The sequence below is a fragment of the Leptonychotes weddellii genome, chromosome 14 (assembly GCF_054177405.1).
Source record: "Leptonychotes weddellii isolate Sample4059 chromosome 14, ASM5417740v2, whole genome shotgun sequence".
Lineage (NCBI taxonomy): Eukaryota > Metazoa > Chordata > Mammalia > Carnivora > Phocidae > Leptonychotes > Leptonychotes weddellii.
Window position 1 is genome coordinate 69,879,348 of NC_138382.1, and position 20,558 is coordinate 69,899,905.

Here is a 20,558-nt window from a genome sequence, read left to right on the forward strand (position 1 = left end):
CTAAATCATTAAAAAAAAAACCTCTGGAATTCAAACACAAACCAATACATGTAAAAAGGGAGAATAACCACCATCCAACTCCCCTCAGCCACACACAAACACACACACACACACACACACACACACACACACACCCTGTCCTTTGAAAAGTAGCTAAATATTCCAAAAATATTAACTTACTGCCCAAATGGAAAGGTAAAAAATAACACCTTGGAGACAGATGAGGGTTCAAATCCCAGCTATACAATTTAACTAGTAAGAACCTTGAGCAACTAACCATTGCCAGCCTCACTTTTCCCATTATAAAATGGAAACATCATTACTCACCTCATAGTGAAACCGTTGCAAAGATCTAAAGAGGCAATGCATTTTGTAAAGCACCTAGCACAGTGCCTAAAACACAGTAAGAAGCACTCCACACATGGAGACCAGAACAGCTGACTTACTACCATTTAACAAATGGATGTCAGAAATGGACTAAGAAGTTAAATGTCTTATCAAACTGGTACATTAGAGATAATTCAGAGTTGAAAAGGCTGTAACAACAGCAACAACAGTAACAATAGCTACCATGAGTGCCTTCTAGCACTAGGCACTTTATAAATTTTTTTTAAAAATCTTTATAACAGGGGCACCTGGGTGGCTCAGTTCGTTGGGTGTCTGCCTTCAGCTCAGGTCATGATCCCAGGGTCCTGGAATCGAGCCCCACATCAGGGTCCCTGCTATGCAGGGAGCCTGCTTCTTCCTCTCTCTCTGCCATTCCCTCTGCTTGTACTCCCTCTCTCTCAAATAAATAAATAAAATCTTTAAAAAAAAAAATCTCTATAACAATCCAATAAGGGAACAACCAAGCACAAAGTATACACAGGTACTTTAGGGAGCATTAAAATATTTCTACAAAGTCTTGAGTGGAGATATTTACACTCTGTATATATATTTGTATATGTTTTTCCCTAAAGAAAAGGATCAATTTTTTATTCTATTTTGAGCATATATACACATATTCTAATATGTACAAATAATGTATTACTCATATGTATGTGTTCTTGGCAGATTTCCTTATCTACCAAATAGTGATAACATTTTGATAGATGTTTGATAGATCTATCCTACCCACAACACAGTGAATTAGTCTAAAAGAAAGCAAATAATCTCTAAAAAATACTGGAAACCATACAATCCTACAAAAACAGGACAACAATGTAAGAACAGAAATATAAACTGCAACTTAATTTTACAAGCCTAGCTTAATTATTCTATATGCATTTTCCAGTCTAGCCTAACTGACGTAACGACTATCTGAACAAGCACTGCAGTTTTCTTCCATAAAGACAATGGCCTCCTCTCTCCACCTATTTAAAACTCATTCTACCCAGCACTGTATGTCACACTTGTTACCAGAGAACACTGTATTGTTATCTTTTCATGAAAGTATGTCTTACCTCTCCAGCTAGACTGTAAACTACTGAAAAGGAATCCTTTTTCATAATGTGTATCTTTGGTAGCACCTCAACATAATGCCTTGTCTGTAAAAAGCACTAAAATGTTCAATGGCCAATTCACTGCATTTCAAAACAAAGAATAAGATGGTTTCTAAGACTAGGGTTTGTACAACAATCCATTAAATCCATTAAAATTTCCAGATTATCCATTATTAAAGCTGCAATTTGCAAGCCTGCTCATTACCTTTAGTCAGTTAACCTTTAGTTAATCTAATTCCATCGTTCTCAAATTGTGACCCAGGCCCTCTAGGGGTATTCAGGACCCCTTCAGGGGCATACAAAGCCAAAAGTATTTTCAAAGTAGTAGTAAGGCATTATGTGCCTTTTTAACTCCCTCTCATGAATGTAGCTTTCCAGAGACTACATAATGTGTAAAGATATATAATGAAATGTGTCACATTTGGAAGCTCAACATAATTCAGTGAACCAACACTTTCCAAATGACCAACACAGGATATTATGAAATCATGTATGGATAAAAGATCCATTCGAAATGCAACAGACTATTGGATTTTAATGTAACAGAATATGAAAAGTTCACTGATCTGGCTTCAGATTCCTTCAAGAAACTACCATTTGTCAAGTTTTCAGATAGTATCAAAGAATATCCACAATTATCTGAAAAGGCTATTAAAATACTCCTCCCCTTTTCCAACTGCAAATCTTGTGAAGCCTAATTTTCTTCTTTATACACTTCAACCAGAACAAAATAACCCAACAGGCTAAATGCAGCAGCAGCTATCAGAACCCAGCTGTCTTCTATTAAGCTACACATTAATGAGATTTACAAAAATGTAAAGCAATGCCACTCATCTCACTAAATTTTTTTGTTGTTGAAAAGTTATTTTACGGGCGCCTGGGTGGCTCAGTTGGTTGAGTGACTGCCTTCGGCTCAGGTCATTGATCCCGGGGTCCTGGGATCGAGTCCCACATCGGGCTCCCCCTGCTCTGCGGGGAGACTGCTTCTCCCTCTCCCTGCCACTCCCCCTGCTTTTGTTCTCTCTCTCTCTGTCAAATAAATAAAATCTTTAAAAAAAAGAAAAAGTTATTTTACATAAAAAACCTATCATTTGTAGGAAGTGGGTGAAATAGGTAGATACTGGTCAATGGGTATAGTTGTACTTATGTAGGATGAGTAAGTCTAGACATCTACTGTAAACCATGATAGCTATAGTTAATAATACTGTATGGATACTGGAAATTTGATCGGAGTAGATTTTAGGTGCTCTCACCTCCCCCCAACACACACACACGTAACTATATGAGAAATGGAGATGTTAATTAGGTTGACTGTTGTAACCATTCACTAGGTGTGTGTATATCAAAACATCATGTTGTACGTCCAAAATATATACAACTTTTTTTTTTAAAGTAGGTCACCAAACAACATCTGCAGTATGAAAGAGAGAGAGAATTTATAACTGCATAAAAATAGTTATGAAAGAATACACGCTAAATTGTTGACTGCAGGGGTGGAATGTGTGTATGACAGGAATGAAATAATTTCATTTTTACTTTGATTCTATATTATTTTAATTGACATGTACTACACTTTTATAATTTGAAACAAAAAATTAGAAACCTAAAATCTTAAAATATATATTTATACACATATTTGTATATAATTTGTATTAACATACAATGGTTACTATTTTTAAATGAACAAATATGTAAATTTTATCTAATTTCTAAAAATCCAAATATCAACAGATAGAACACATAAACAAGGGATCTTTGGGGTCCTCAATAATTTTTGAAGAGTATAAAGTACTACTGAGTTTAAAATTACTGGGTTAGGCTGGCCTAACTAAATTTACGCTGATTTGGATGTTCCTCACACTAGCTCCGTTTCACTTGAGAAATGCAAAAATTTCCCAGAAAAGAACCATGTCAACACTGTACAACTTGGAGCAGTATTCACTAAGCTCTTGATGAATGTTTTGCACTCATTTTGCAGTAAGCAGTCCTCCTACAATGAACAACTACTTAGATTTTCAGTGAAAGGATTTGGCAAAAACATCAACCGTTCTCATTGATTCCCATTTCATAAAGAATAATCACTTAACCATATGACCTGTTTTAAGTAATCAAGAAAAACAGTACAACATAACAGACAGCATTTACTGAGCCCGTAACATATGCCAGGCACTACACTTTACTTAAATTATCTCAAATCCTCACAACCCTGCAAGCATATAACAGAGCAGCAAAGAAACTCAGACGTACTTGTCAAAGGTCACACAGTTAATAAATGGTGGAATCGGGACTCAGAACCAGGACTGTGTGACTCCAAAGTCCAGTGCTCTCTCCACTCTACCAGGTTAGCTTCATAACCCTAGACTGGAAATCAAACCTGTCGCTTATTGTGTCCTTGAGCAAGTCACAACTTCTCACAGCCAGTTTTCTCATCTACAAGATAAGAGGGTTAGTCTAACTGATCTCCAAAGTCCCCTCCATAGCTAATATTCTTGGATTGTGATTCATCACAACTTCAACCCCACAGTTTTAGAGTAAAAAGGTCCTCTGTATCCTTTTCTGAACAGAATAAGAGAAGCGATACAAATAATGGGGAAGTAATGAGTAAAATTTATAGACCAGGATATAGCTCTTCATGCTTTAATATTAATAATTATCATAAAATATACTATAAACACTAAGCAGGCACTCTGTACTCCTTTCATTCCAGGCAACCAGAGCTTCCTTCTTTGACAAAAGCTTGGGCATTCTGCCAGCAGACACCTCTGAAGGTGGTAAGAACCTGTTAGCATGCAGCACAGGAATACCTAACTGAAGGATTGCTATGGGAAGCAAATGCCTCATCATTAACCTCTATAGGAAGCACCATCTAGTCTTTGAGGCAAATTATACAATAATCAATGGAGATCTTTGCCAAGCATTTCTGAGAAAAGAAGAGCAAGCTACAGGAACTACTGAAAACTGACACATGGCACTTCAACACACAAAGAAACAAAAAATCCAAGAAGAAATGTATTGATTGCAGGACAGTGTACATTAGGAGACAAGGTTTTACCCTATTTGCATACACTGATATTTGTCTAGGCTACCAAAATTTAAGACTTCTTCCTGCAACAGCTACAAACTGAACACGATTTATTAGTATGTGCCAGACACTGTGCTGAGCCCTGTGAGACATTACCCTCTAATCCTATTCTACACAATTGTCAGATATTATATTCATTTTTAAAAGGTGAAAGAAGGTCTTACATGTAGTAAGTGGCAGAGAAAGGATTTGAAAATAAATCTGACCAACTCCAAGGCCTGTGTTCTTTACAACATATTTTGGCTGGTTCCAGAGTGAATAAAACCTCATCTCTAGGTCAAAACAGAAAAATAATGTGTAATGTTTGAGTCAAGTTACAAGGGCATTTTAAAATTTTTAAATAAAATTTTTAAAAGCCTGAAATCCATTTATGGAAGTACCTACTATTTAGATATTAGCAAAAGTCACAAGGTCACTGTCAAAAATCTATACTTCTTTGGATAACTATCAATACACTTAAACTCAGGACATTTCAAATGGCTGCTGTATAGCTTACATTCCTGCTATTCTCACAGAATCTAAAAAAAAAATCTCTTTTGTCAGGGCGCCTGGGTGGCTCAGTTGGTTAAGCAACTGCCTTCAGCTCAGGTCAGGATCTCAGGGTCCTGGGATAGAGCCCCACATGGGCTTCTTGCTCAGCAGGGAGCCTGCTTCTCCCTCTCCCTCTGCTGCTACCCCTGCTTGTGCTCTGTCAAATAAATAAATAAAAAACCTTTAAAAATCAATCAATCTCATTTGTCTAAGTAGCCAGGAAGCTATCTTTTACGTTACCATCCCTTTTAGCCTAACCTAGCATAGTGAAGCAAATTACTCCAGGAGAAGTTAGTCATTCAAAACACAGTAGAAATATGGCAAAGGGGGCGCCTGACTGGCTCAGTCAGTAGAGCATGTGACTCTTAATCTCGGGGTTGTGGGTTTGAGCACCAGACTGGGTGTACAGATCACTTAAAAAATAAAATCTTAAAAAAAAGGAAGGAGAAAAAAAGAAAAATGACAAGGTTTACTAGGTGACTTACTAGCCACTTTAAGAAGACAGACTGAAAACTGGCCTATTAAAGTTCTTTCAAACTTTAAAAAAGCTAAAAGGAAGGGTTTTCTTAATTGGGGCAAAAGTATAATTACAAAACCCTTCAACACACACAATTTGAGTTACTCTTCATTGAAAGTGAAGTATCTTATCTAAGATACTTCTTAAAAGTATCTTAAAATGGGAAATCAATCAAGTTCCGATACTGTTAAGACTACTATTAACTACTCAGCAAATTAACTTATGATTTTAAAATGATCAGGGAAAGAAAGAATTTCAAAACACAAAATCTCAGAAGCTACAATTTCTTCTAATTGCTTATAATGTCCATTAGAGAGTTCCAAAGGTTATTTCATACTTTGCTTTTCTCATATGGAATACAGATCACAAGTGGTCAGGAGAAAGTGGCTGTACTGCAACCAGCAAACTCAATCCCCCTTCCCCTACACACTGTCCTGCTAAAGGAGTACCAGGTCCCCCATACAAGATGAGCCCTTCCATTTGTTGCTTTTTGCCTGTCTACTCCCAAATTTAGTGAACACCCAACTCTTGGAACCAAATAGACATGGATTTGAATCCCAGGTCCAAAACTTACCAATTAAGTGATTCCAAACTTACTCAACAAGCCTCCGTTTTCTTTTTTTTTTTTTTTCCTAAGATTTTATTTGAGAGCGAGCGAGTGCACGAGCAGGCGGAGGGGTAGAGGGAGAAGCAGGATCTCCACTGAGCTGGGAGCCCAACGTAGGGCTCAATCGCAGGGCCCTGGGATCACGACCTCAGACGCTCAACTGACTGAGCAGAGCCACCCAGGTGCCCCAAGCCTCCATTTCCTTTTCTGAACAAGAGCAACTACTTTAAAAGGCTAGTGTGAAGATCAGAGATAATATGCATAATGCATACCTACTATTAGTATTGTTAATCATTATGTGTCTGACACTTTTTTAATGTTGCCATTGTTTGTAAGTGTAATACATCCACTACTAATTAACATAAAGAGGATTCACTTTATTTCTCACTGGCAAACCAGAGACAGGTAGCAAAGCACTAGGAGTGACCACTAATATGAAACCTGCTATTGTCAACCTCGTCATAGAAAAGACTTTTATTTTAATTGTTTAAAGATTTTTATTTTAATTGCTTAAAAATTTTTCAAACTGCGTAATGGGTCAGGAGTTTCATTCACTTTGGAGTGATGGGAATGTTTTGGAACTAGAGAGGGTCGTGGTTCCTAGACAATGTGAATGTACTGAATGCCACTGAACTCTTCAGTTTGAAATGGTTAATTTAAAAAAAATTAATTTTCAGAGGGAAAGAGGAAAAAAGTACCATAATTATTCCTACTGAACATCATTAGATGCCAGTAATGTGACCAGTTAAACTGAGTTTATTCGAGGTTTTCTGGTCCACATTTCTAAAGCAGCAGCCTGACATAGTGGAAGGAGCCCAAGCCTGGAGGTCGAGAAATCCACCTCTCACCCCAACTACGCCACTAGCTATTTGTGTGATTCTGGAAAAGTCCCTTAACTACTCAGGATATATCCTGAATTCTTCATCTGTCAAAGAACAAAGCAGGGCTAAAAGAACCTCAAAGGTTTCTCACAAGATGCTATACTTTATATTCTTGGCAAACCAATTATGTGAAATAAAATTACCTAGATTAAAAAAAAAAAGTTTAACTACAATATATGCTAAACCTGACAAACTAAAAGCCACCACACGTCCGCTGAGCTGAATATGTGTTATCCTATATAGGAAAATCTTCTCATTTCAGGGTAATTGGGTCCTACTGACTCCTATTTACTGGAAACAAAAACAGATCCTATAATGACAGTGCCAAAATCTTATTCACTGACATTATGATCTAAGCACAAAGGAAAAGACTTAATTCAGAGATGACTAATGTGGTAAGCTCAAGGTCACCATGATAAAACAAGCTGGTGAACGACAAGTTTTTAAATAATAAACTCAATGATGTCTTTTTATCCAACTATTAAAAATGCATTAAGTATAAAAATATAAATATAATGCATCATTAGATAGCCTATAAATAAAAATTATATACATTAATCAAAATTATTTTGCAAATATGTCTTTTTTCCTATAAATGACCTTCAGACTAAAAACTGCTACAAGCCTCTGAAAAGGTTATAATCTCAAGGAATCTTATTCTGTTCTTGACTATGCCTAGAAAAGAAGCTAAATCCTCTAGTATCTTCTGGTATTTTGTTAAGTGTAGGTTGTTAAAGACATGTTTTGGCAACTAACACCTTAACTACCATTAATTAGGGTGGAAGGCTTGCCTTCCTCCAATGTGCTTCTAAATCCTTAGGGTAAGGAGGTCGGGGTTGGCATGATCATGCAAACCTGTTAACTCAACAGGATCTCAACAAAGTGATGGAGGTGACTAGTTGGGAACTCTGATCTGTTGTTTTGTTTTTTAATATTTTATTTATTTGAGAGAGAGCAGAGCGAGAGAGAGCACACCAGCGGGGGAGGAGGGAGAGGGAGGGGGGCAGAAGGAGAGGGAGAAGCAGGCTCCCCACTGAGCAGGGAGCCAGATGTGGGCTGGATCCCAGGACCCTGGGATCATGACCGGAGCCAAAAACAGATGCTTAACCAACTGAGCCACCCAGGTGCCCCTCATCTGTTGTTTGCAAAAGGATGGGACAGACACAGTTTAGATACCCAAAGCCCATGAAGCAGTAAAGGAAAGCTCAAAGGATGACATCTAAGTTGTAACAAACTGCTGAGAATACATGAAGTGCTTTACAACCTAGAGCACCTTATCTAACAAACTTAGTGAAACAAGTGGAGACACTTACAAATCAAAAGAAGTCTGGATGCCTTATCAGAAGTTTTCCAAATCAATTATCTAGATTCAGACCTCAGTAACAGATTCAAAATCAAGTCTTCTCTTTCTGGCAGTTAGTATCAAAATGAAAGCATAAAGCCACAGATGCACATCCTTTCTAAACATTCCTAATTTTCTTTTTTATCAAAACAATCATCACCTGAATGTCACCACCACACTGGCAAACTCAATACCGAAACTAAACTAAACTTGCCTCCTGATGCCACTTCTGTTGGATTCCCTACTTCTCTTCAGGGCACCCTAGCCGGCCCAATCAACCGGGCTTAAAACTCGTAGACTTGTCACTCAGCCCTCACAACCAGTTACCAAGTTTCACCAGTTTCAAGGCATCCCTTCTATACCCTTTCCACTACTTTTAGCCCTTTTTTCCTTCAAACTAGTACAACAACGTCATAATCAATGTATGCATTTCAGCCTCTCTTTTCACATAAAGTTATCAAATTCAAAAATATAGCCCTAATAATACCATCCCTCCACTCTTGCTCAAAAACCTTTCACTGAAGCCTCACTGTCAACAAAGTAAAGTCTGAGTTCCTCACCCTTGCATTCAAGGCCTTCCATCCGTGGCTCCAACATTCTTCTCCAAACTTACGCTCTTACCAATTCCTTTGATATTCCCTCACCTTTAACTACTGAACCACTTATTCTTTCTCAAAAAAAATCTTGAGCATTCTTATTTTGCTAACACAGTTTCCTCCATATGTAATTCTCTTCCCTATTTTCTCATCTAATCCTACTTGTTTTCCGTGGCTCAGTACAGATGTACATATCACATCCTCTCTAAAGTCTCTCCCTTATCTCCCTTAGCTAGAAATAATTTCTTGCTCTTCTGAATTCCTGGACCATTTTATCTAAGGTCTTACCTTTAAAACACACACACACACACACCATCATCTATCCTACGCTCTTGAAGGTCAGGGTCTATGTATACTTTATTCTTGTATCCTCCCCACCCAACTAGCAGTGCATAATATTCAAAATTATGATGAATTAATAATAAAACCAACAGCAGTCCTATGAAAGGATACTCATTAAGAAGAAAAACACATCATAAAGACTTCAAGGTACATAGTATTCCATAGGAAAAACTGAAATTCCAACTATAGCACCTTTACCAAATAACAGACTACAACTAATAAAAGAATAATTCAGTCAACAAATAGTCAACGACCTACTTAGTGCCAGGCACTGTTCTAGATGCTTAGAATCTACAGAATACAAAACCAATATTAATCCTTACCTTTATGGAGCTCTTACTCCAGTAAAGGTAAAAGGGCAATACACAAAATAAGTAAAATATAAGTTAAATGGTTTAAGTGGTAATGAGAAAAAGAAGGTGGAAAAGGAAGGCTGGAGAGGGCCAGAAATGGAGGAGCTGCCATTTTAACAGGGTAGAAAGGGAAGGCTTCACCAGAAAGGGCAGATATGCACAAAGACCTGACAAAGATGGAGCAATCATATATCTGAGTAACAGCATTCTAGGCAGGGCAAACAGCAAGTGCAAAGGACCTAAGACAGGAATATATGCCTGGCGCATCAAAGAAACAGCAAGAAGGCCACTATGGCCAGAATGGAATAAGCAAAAAGTAAGAGATGAGGTCAGAGGAAAGAAAAGGGTATCTGAGCACATAAGACCTTGACAGGACTTAGCTTTTTATTCCAAGCAAGACAGGGAATCACCAAAGGGTTCTGACCAGAAAGAGACAAAATCTGACTTACCTTTTTTTTTTTTTTATTAAAGATTTTTTTAATTTTTTTTTTATTTATTTATTTGAGAGAGAGAATGAGATAGAGAGAGCACATGAGAGGAGGGAGGGTCAGAGGGAGAAGCAGACTCCCCGCCGAGCAGGGAGCCCGATGCGGGACTCGATCCCGGGACTCCAGGATCATGACCTGAGCCGAAGGCAGTCGCTTAACCAACTGAGCCACCCAGGCGCCCTCTGACTTACCTTTTTAAAAGGATCATTCTTGCTATGGTATTGAGAACAGAATATGAAGGGGCAAGAGGAAAAAGGGCTACTGCAATAATTCAAAAAACTGATGTAAACTTAAATCAGTAGAGGTGATGAAAAACGGTCAGAATCTGGCTATATTTTGAAGGTAGAACTGGCAAGATTTCCTGATGGGTCAGATGTAGCATGTGAGAGAGAGTCAAGGACAACTCTTTTGGCCTGAGCAACTAGAAAGATGGAGAAAGTTGCTATTTACTCAAACATGGAACACCACAAGAGGGGCGGATGAAAGAGGGGGCAGGGTAAAGATCAGGAGTTTGGTTTGCAACAAGTTTAGTTTGAGATGCCAATAAAATATGTAAGTGGAGGTGTCAATACAGGCAGTAGGACATACAAGTCTGGAGTTTCAGAGATAAGAATTTGAAAATCATCAGCATATACACAGTATTAAAGCCGTAAGATTGGATGAAATCACCAGGGGAATGAGAATAAAGAGCAGAGATCCCAGGTGGTCCAATATTAAGAGGTTAGTAGTTATGAAGAAGACCCAACAAGGGAGAAGCCAAGGAGATAGGAGGAAAACCAACAGCATATGGTATCCCAGAAACCAGAGCAGAAAGTATTTCAAGGAAGGAGACATCCACTGCACCAAACGCTGCTAATGGGTGAAGTAAGAAACTTGGTGGTTTCAACAAGAGCAGTTTCAGTAGAGTAATTAGGTTGAAAGTCTCATTATTGTAGGTTGAGGAGAGAACAGAACTGAAGATGAGTAGGAACAACTTTTTCAAGAAGTTGAGAAATTGGGTTGCATCTACAAGAAACAGCATGGTCAAGAAAGGGTTGTTTAAAAAAAATAGATGAAATAACAGCATGTGTATGCTGACTAGAATGAGCCACTAGACAGGAGAATAATAATGTTGCAGGAGAGAGGGGGAGAACAGACATGATTTCAACTGCTATAGAATTTCACCAGAAGAGTCAAACAGCCCAATGAAGAGAAATTTCACTAGCTTAGTGGGCAGTAATTCCAGAGCACTATTATTCTTTGTGATACTAAAGAAGGAAGGAGGGCAGCCCATAATCCTAATTCACATGCCATAGGAAGCTCAGAAGAGAGGCTGGGCGATTTACTAACATTCATGTTAGGCCTTTTATATGTTATTTCATTTAAGCTCAAAATAACTTCATGAGGTATTATCTTTATGTTACAGATAAGGAACCAGAAGCTCAGAGAGAGCAAGTAATTTGATTAACACACAAAGCTGGTGAGTGGTAGAGCTATGTTTCAAATCCAGCTCCTCCTGAGCATTAGATAAGGAATTATAGTTACTTTAGACAGTTAAGATTTTTGTGGTTATATCTTTTTTTAGGTTCCTATCTATTAGAAATACATACTGAAGTATTTATGGATGAAAGTATATGATGTCTAAGATTTACTGTAAATATTCCAACAAAAACAACAGAAAGTAATTGTGAGGGGTAGATGAAACAAAAGCAGCAAAATACTGGTAATTGTTGAAGCTAGTTGACGGGTACATGAAAGTTCATTGTACTGTTCTCTTTCATGTACATTTGAACATGCCATGGTAAAAAAAATAAAAATCCAGGTGCTTCTGAGTCAAATTTTTCTCATTACTACAAAGTGTGCCCTTAATTTCTTCTTCAGTCCTCCCTTCAAAAAAAAATGTTATGTGCTTCAGAGCTTACAAACAGTTTTCTTTTCTTCTTTAATCCTCACTGTAACTGTAATTTAGGGGTTTTATTCCAATTTTATACATGAGGAGAGAGAACTACAACTAGTAAATAACAGGATCAGACCTCAAAGCCAAGTCTTCTGGTGTCAACAACATTGTACTACCCAATACAGCAGTCAAGGTTGCACACAGGATCATCTCTAGGAATAACCTAGTGCTAGCCCTTTTCTTCAAATTCATTACTACTGCATCATCCTGGGGCCCCAAATTTCCTAGGAAGGCCGCACATTACTGCAGGCAGTCCTTGAAAAGACTTGACTAAAAGAAGATTTCAAATTTGCCCAGCCATCAACCTTCCTGGCCAAATTTGGGAACCAACAGGAACCTCTGAAAGGGTGTTCTGAAAGTCTGCCTATCTCTGCTCTAGAGTCAACTCTGTGCCTCTATTTCTCTAAACGTAACACTCTCCTGTTCACCCACATTATACTCCCACAGGGACCAAAGTCCAGGTATGTGAACCCTGAGCGCTAGAAATAAAGAACACTACCAAACAATAATACTGACCAAAGTCAGTTTTGAAGATTTTATTTTTTAAGTAATCTCTACACCCAACATGGGGCTGGAACTTAACAACCCTGCGATCAAGAGTCACATGCTCTATCCACTAAGCCAGCCAGGTGCCCCTCAAAAGCCAATTTTGTGTAACTCCACAACATTTACCACAAAGCTGGCATATCAAAGAGCATCACAGTTAATAATTATCTTTAAGATACCATCTTTTTAAAAGCCTCATCACTAATATGTTTGATATCTGTTCTTCCATACTAACCTTGACATTAAAAGTTTATTTACAGCTTGCTTCAAAAACAACTGAAAATATACATAACAAGGGTTCCAAATGTTATTCTCTCCAGCTGCTAACCTATATTATCAAAATTGTAACACCTTTCCTCTCTAGTTCACTAGCTTTGCTAACTAAAACTGAATTGTCCAGAGTTAAGACAAGAGCTACCCAGTACCCTATACTTCATTATGTAAAAATGTAGTTTGTCTAAGTTGTACAAAAGCCTATGATTAGATGCAATGTTTGAGTTTTTTTTTTTTAAAGATTTTATTTATTTATTTGACAGAAAGAGACACAGCGAGAGAGGGAACACAGCAGGGGGAGTGGGAGAGGGAGAAGCAGGGGGAGTGGGAGAGGGAGAAGCAGACTTCCCACCAAGCAGGGAGCCCGATGCGGGGCTCAATCCCAGGACCCTGGGATCATGGCCTGAGCCGAAGGCAGACGCTTAACGACTGAGCCACTCAGGTGCCCCTGAGTTTTATATTTACTTGGAATTATAAACATCGTAAGAATAAACTGCCTCCATCTTAACTGTTAGAAACAAACCACCTCTTTACCAGGTCACTACCTAGGTAACCAAAGTTATAGACTCCATTTGCACATTAAGGGCCAATCTATCTAGGGAAGGATCTATTCTTTACTGAAAACAGTATTATAGAGCCCTACTAAGAAATCTTAGGTCTGGCACAAAACGTGCCTTTGAGCCAAAAGTCAATGCATGTTTGTTGAATTAAACTGGTAGGACAGGTAAGCATAATTAAAAAAAAAAAAAATCTAAACAGGGTCTTTCAGGACAATTACTATTTGCCTTACATCAATAGTATTAATATGGTTAAATTCAATTTTTAACAAAATGCTGATCTGCCTAATAGGGTATCGTGAAAAGTCCTGGTACCTGGAAAACTGCAAAGAACAGGAAATTCTGCAGGTGCAGTAAGAAACTACATCTTATCCATGACCCAGAAACGCCTCAGAATTTATTACACAACCTGCTGCAGAATTCTCACTCTTCAAATGGAAATGAACCATGAAGTCACACAATGCAAGGCTGTGATTTTATTATTGATATAATCAACTATACCCTTTCGAGTTGTGCTAAAGTTAACTCAAGAAAGTAGATGTTCGACACAGCGTTAGTTATGTCAGAAGTTAAGAGAATTTTAATATCAAATAACTAAAATTTAGGATGGCATTCATTTACTCAGCAACACACATATATGGAATGTCTTTTGTGAGACAGACACCATACTTCTCAAAAATGATGTATTTCAAGGACCCTTAAAACAAGAAATACATCAAATTAGGCATGAAAGTGACAAATCAGGTCATGTGGTTACCTCATTATTCAATGCAAGACCTAAAAGTTACAGACTTGCAGATCTTTCAGGCTTAAACCATTTAAATATTTATATCACCACTAATCTGGCCTCATCACTTCATTCTTTTCTGTTTTAACTGACATATAAATTTAACTTACATTTCCCCATAAAGTTTTCTAAAATTAGACTGGATTATGAAGCCTCTCATAATTACCTGTCAGAAACACTTTTTATACAGCTGAACAAATTTTAAAAAACAACCAATTTTCCAATAAGAAGATCTATGCAAAACAAATGAAAACAATAAGAGCAGTAAGACGGGTAATGGAGGTCCAAACTTGTTATATAAGAGAGTAAACTATTAAGACTAGATCAGCTGGGCGCCTGGCTGGCTCAGCTGGTGGAGCGAGTGGCTCTTGATCTTGGGGTTGTGGGTTTGAGCCCCACGTTGGGTATGGAGATTACTTAAAAATCAAATCTTTTTTTTTTTTTTTAAGATTTTATTTATTTATTTGACAGAGAGAGACACAGCGAGAGAGGGAAAACAGCAGGGGGAGTGGGAGAGGGAGAAGGAGGCTTCCCACTGAGCAAGGAGCCCGATGCGGGGCCCAATCCCAGACACCTAACGACTGAGCCACCCAGGTGCCCCAAAAATCAAATCTTTAAAGGGGAGCCTGACTGGCTCGGTCAGTTGGGCATCCAACTCTTGGTTTTAGCTCAGGTCATGATCTCAGGGTCCTGAGACTGAGCCCCATGTTGGGCTTCGCACTCACTGGGGAGTCTGAGATTCTCTCTCCCTTTCCTTCCGCCCCTCCCCCCCCAAAATAAATAAATCTTTAAAATAAAATAAAATCTTCAAAAGGAAAAAAAAAGATCAGCTAGCACAAAAGACAACTATCAGGGCTGGGTATTACCAAGCTCAAGCAAATTAATGTCTAAAATGTCTTACTATTTACATTTTTGCAATGTCAATCATAACCAACATCTAGAGGCTTTTTACAACTAATAAACATTTTAAAAGCATTTAAATATCATTCCTCCTCAAACAGCGCATAACCTGTCAATAGGCTTGGAAATGTCAAAAGGATGGGTATTTGAGAACTAAAATTTTAAAAAGGAAAAAGTATTCAATAAATCTAAAGGAGGAAGTTTAATGCCACTAGAAGAGGGATAGCTCTATTTTTCTGTTCAAGTCACTTAGAATTAGTTGATTTTCTGCAAAATACACAGGAAAATGTATTTATTATTCCTGATTTAGGAAGTGAATTCACTGAGTGAGAGAAGTGCTCATCTCTGGAAAATCATGCTTAGAAGCGATGTCAGGCTATAGCCACAATGCAGAATGTCACAATCTTCTGCTCATACTCAAGAATTCAAATCGGCATCAACACTCAACTACAGAAATGAGCCAGAAAAGATAAGGAGACAGTAGAGCAAAGAATGAACAAACTTCAATTTGCAGACATCTCTGACATTCAGAGAAGTTTCATCTCTATCCAAGTTTCTCACTATAAATTAACCCACCTACTGCCAAATTCTGAAGCACCAATTATTATTTGACCAAAATAAAAAGAAAAAAGGAGTTAAGGAAATAACACCTATCCCCATATTTACATAGTTCTAATCTTCCTGAAAGACTTATACTTGTTTTATATAAACCATCTCAATTCTCATGGGAGGTAGACAGAGTCAGGTTTCTGGAGGAAAACAAGCACAAAGGGATTAAGTATCTTGTCCAGCAAGTCACCAGTGAAAATAAAACCAGACCCAATTATTTAGCCTACAAAGTCTAAATAACCTGCTTTCCTTGGTTCATAAACTTAGGACAATATTTTCAAGTGCCTATTAACTATCACAAACCATAGAACTTCACGGAACAATACATATAATCAGAACACTGTGCCAGAATTGAATATTCTGAGCAAGAAAATACTGCTTGCCCCAAATCAATAAAATGAACTAACACAATAGACTTAAAAAATGCAAGGAGGAAACAATAGCCATATTGGAGAGAATTTTCAAAGGTCACTCTATTCATCTTATATCCTACTGCTCAAATTCTCTGCCAGGGAGCCAAAGGGGCCAAACATGCTCCTTATAACATATCCTACACGTATATCAAATCTCAAAATACTGCAAAGAATTTCAATGAAAGGCATATTATGCTTGAAAAACCTTTCCCTCCAAAATAAAATCTTATAGCAATGCCTTCAAAACATTATTTTGTTGCCTTCATGATGCACTTTAAATCTGGATTTTTTTTTTTTAAGATTTTATTTATTTATTTGACAGAGAGAGCCAGAGAGCACAAGTGGAGGGAATGGCAGAGGGAGAGGAACAAGAAGGCTCCCCACTAAGTGGGGAGCCTGACGTGGGGCTCGATCCCAGGACCCTGGGATCATGACCTGAGCCAAAGGCAGATGCTTAACCATCTGAGCCACCCGGGAGCCCCTAAATTTGGATTTTAAAAATGATTAGCTCCCAGTTTATTTTTTAAATATTTATATTTACAGATTCAGATTACTTAAAATGTGTTGTTCTGCTAAGCCCTCATTATGTTTAGGCAAGATTCCCACTTCCACTCAAACTTATTATTTGAACTTACAATGGCCGCATTAAGATACTTCCTAAACTGACAAAAGGAGAAAACTAATCAAACCAGAAAGCTTCCCAAGGTATCAAAGCAGACCTTTTATTTGAAATCATACTAGGTACTACATTACACACTACATGAAACCCACAAAGTGATAATTGAAGTTATTTCTGCAACATGATGAAATAATTTTTTTGCAAAATCTGACAAGACTGAATTTTCAACTGTCAAAAGGGAAATCGTTTTTCCAAGATTCTAGAAAACCCTGCTTACTAAGGCAGTCTCAAAGCAGTTTCCTTAATCCTTCCAAATCCCAAAGAATCTAACACAAGCCACAGAACACTGAATGAGACCTGCACTGAAATATCTGTGCTCAAACCCCTGAAGGTTATTTCCTGTGTCTGGCAAGCTGATTGGCTGTATGTCCACACAACCCCAAAAGTCTTTCCTCAATAAAGCTAACACTACACTCACTAACTCAAATCAAAATACCAGAAAATCCAAAAGCCTCCAACCAAATTTTACTTGAACTATTTGGCAGAAAAAGCCAACAACCTAGGATCAGTTATTTGCAACCTTGAAAGAGAGTTAAAGAATCGCAGATCTCCATTCCTGCCACTTTTAGGAGCTGGATGTACATTACCTCTGTCTGCCTCTAGCATGGGACTCAGATATTACATCACTCAAAGCCTGAAAACTGCCCCATTACCCAAAAAGCACCAGGGTAGCTGAGACACTGCACCAAGGTATCCCTTCCTCCCTGATACAGCCTTTGAATGCTACAGACACTGGGCCCTGCTCTCTCGCAGTTATCTTCACAAAGGCATCTGCCCTGCACCTGCTGCAATCCTATTTCTATTCACTTGTGGTGCACTCCACACAACCCTGTATGGCTCTTCCATCTGCACATTTGTCAGTGCAATGCACTAGGACAATATCCCACCACATACCTCCTCCAAACTTGGGAGTGTGTACTACTCAGCTCTCCCTTATCCCTTCCCCATTCACAGAGTTCTGGAACTAAAATCAGGCTTCTTGATTTTTCTGATCCTAGAGGCATGAACTTCCAAATATGTACAGGGTTTAATGTCCTCCATTTTTCATTAATATCATTCCAGGATCCACATACACACACTACACACATTCTTCAGTTCTACGTACAGAATGTAATCCCCTCTCTTTAGTTTGTTTTGGTTTTTGTTTTTTCAACTTCTGCACTCTGCCTTTTCTTTTATTTCCAGTGACCTAAAATTTTTGAACCCCTTTAATCTCTCAAGACTCAAAGTTTTCCAGTCTCTCCCCACTCTTCAGCACCCTGCTCCTGCTCCTTCCATTCTCTTTTAAGCAACCTGTTTTCCTAACTCTCTCAAACCTGAATAGTCATTTCCTGCCCCTAAACCTGGACAACGTGCTTCCCCTACCACCACCCCAATCCAATACACAACCTATCCCTTTCTAGTCACAGACACATCCACACACCTCCCTACCTTGCCCTTCTTTTACCCCATTATATACTATGCATTCTTCTACGTCCTCTACCCAAAAATATCCTGTTTCCCCCCATTCTTCCCTCTCTTTCCTGCCCATCCACTTCTCTACCAGACAAAATCTAGCACCCCCAAGCTATGCTTCCCTCCCTCTACACACTGTATGTACTCCAGACCTGCATCCTTCCCCTTCCAACCTATCCCCTCCTACCTCCCTCTACTGATTTCCCTTCACACACGTACCACCCCCCCACCCCTTCTTCTCCCTAACTTCCCTCCACACTTCTGCCCCCAAAACATTTCCTTCCATCTGTTTTCATACTTCACCTGCCACTCCAAGAACATTTCCCTCACCCCCTACACCTTTGGCCCTCTACCTCACACATACTCCACTCCACCTGTCCTCTGCAGTGTCTCCCCAACCCCAAAGTTTCCTATCTTGCTGCTTCCCCACCTACATTTTTACTTCCCCTACCTACATCTATACCTCCCACAAGAACACGCTCCATTTCACTCACATCTGCTACCCGCTAAATACCCTGCATACCTCCTGTCCATCCCCGTCATCCTACTCCACTGTCCTCACTTCTCTCAAACTCTGGCCCTGCTCCAATCACCTTCCTGCCCCCCCCCATACTGTTCTCCCCTGAGCACCACTCACCAGTGAGACACCTGTCTTCTCCCCCCCTCCAACAACATGCCCTCCCTTCGCATGTCCCACGTGTCCAGCCTCAACACTCTCCTGCTTCCTTCTTGTCTTCCCTACACACCTCCTGACCAGACACAGTCCTCACATCCTTCACAGGTCTCCTGAAGCCTCTGGGCCTACCCTCACACACACCTCCCTGCAAACCTCCATTTCCCTCACCATCACTCCAGAGACCCCTAGACACCTCCGTCCCTCTCTCCCCACCACACTTCCCCCTACCTGCACATCTTCCTCCACATTTCCCTTCACATTTGTCCGGTGGCCTTCCTTAAATCTGCCCCCACTCCCTGCCCCTAACACGCAGCCCCGACCGGGACATCCGCTTCTTCCACTCCTCCCTCGAGTCCCTAATTTCCTCCTTCCATTCCCATCACGCTCGCCTCTACCCTCCCCAAAGCCTCCCTCACACCCTCCCGAACCCCCACAGACTGCCCCCCACCCGCCTGAATGTCCTCCATCCCTCTCGCACTCGCCCTGGCCCCACTGGGCCCCCGAACCTGCCCGAAGGCCCTCCCGCTCCGTTGGGCCGGATCCCTCCACCCTTCATTCTCCCCCAAGTCTGCCCACACCCTCCGCCAGCCCCCCAAGCCTCGCTCCCAGCCCCTGCCCCCAACGTCCTCCAACACCTGCCCGGAGCCCCTCGCCCTCCATCCTACCGAGACCCAGGGCGCCGGGTCCCCCCACGCTGCCCACGCCCTCCCCTCACTCGGGGCCGGGACCCCGTCCCCCCGAAGGTGAGGAAGGCTGCCCGCTGCCCTTGCCCGAAGCGGCCGGGGCACCGCAGCGGCGGCCACAATGCCAGAGCCACGGGGGCCGGGATTGCTCCCTGTTCTCCGCCGGGGCCGCCGGGGCCGCCGCCGCCGCTGCTAAGGACGCACAACAAACAATGCGGGGCCCGGGCCGGCTCCGCCAACCGCCTCAACCGCCGCCTCAACCGCCGCCCGCCCGGGACGGCCCGCCGCGCAGGCGCCTACCCCGCCGCCGCAGCCTACCCGCACCGCCGCGCTCTGCCCGCGCCCGGTCCCCGCTCCCGCTCCGCCGCCGCCGCCACCTCGTCCGCCCGCGTCTCTGGCTCCTCAGCCCAGCGGCGGCGGCTGCGGCGGCTGCTGCCCTGGTGGCGCTCGCGGCTCCGGTCTCCGCTTCGGCGGCGGCGGCGGCGGCGGCGGCGAGCACGTGACACCGCCCAGCGCGCCCATTGGCCGATACGGGGGGCGGGCCCGCGGCTGCTGGGGAACGGAAAGCCCGCCCCCTCGCTCGCCGCGCGCCCCCTTCACGCGCGCTCTGCCGTACCTGAGAGCGCCGGCCGGCGCCCGCCGGCGCCGGGCCGCGCCGCCGCCTGCGCCAACTGCGCACCTGGGAGCGCGCAGGGACCACAGGCTGGTGGAGGCCGCATGCACCTGCGAGCGAACGCTTACGTAAGCTGCGTCCCCGCCTTTCTCCCGGCGCCGGGCCCCCGCCCGCTGCAGCACCTGAGCCCCGCTGCGCTAACAGCGTAACT

At 41.1% G+C, this 20,558-nt stretch overlaps 1 protein-coding gene across 4 annotated transcripts in view; it reads right to left on the reverse strand.

Moving 5' to 3' along the window:
* STRBP (spermatid perinuclear RNA binding protein) overlaps positions 1 to 20,209 on the reverse strand; it is a 136,575-nt gene extending 116,366 nt beyond the window's left edge. For 2 of the 4 annotated variants that reach the window (XM_081803564.1, XM_081803561.1), the window contains exon 1: positions 20,053 to 20,209. The gene's annotated coding sequence lies outside the window, so the exon portion shown is untranslated. Of the gene's footprint in view, positions 1 to 20,034 lie in introns of all 4 variants that reach the window. The other 2 variants (XM_081803562.1, XM_081803563.1) reach the window with 2 other exon arrangements.
* Positions 20,210 to 20,558: the final 349 nt, after the last annotated feature.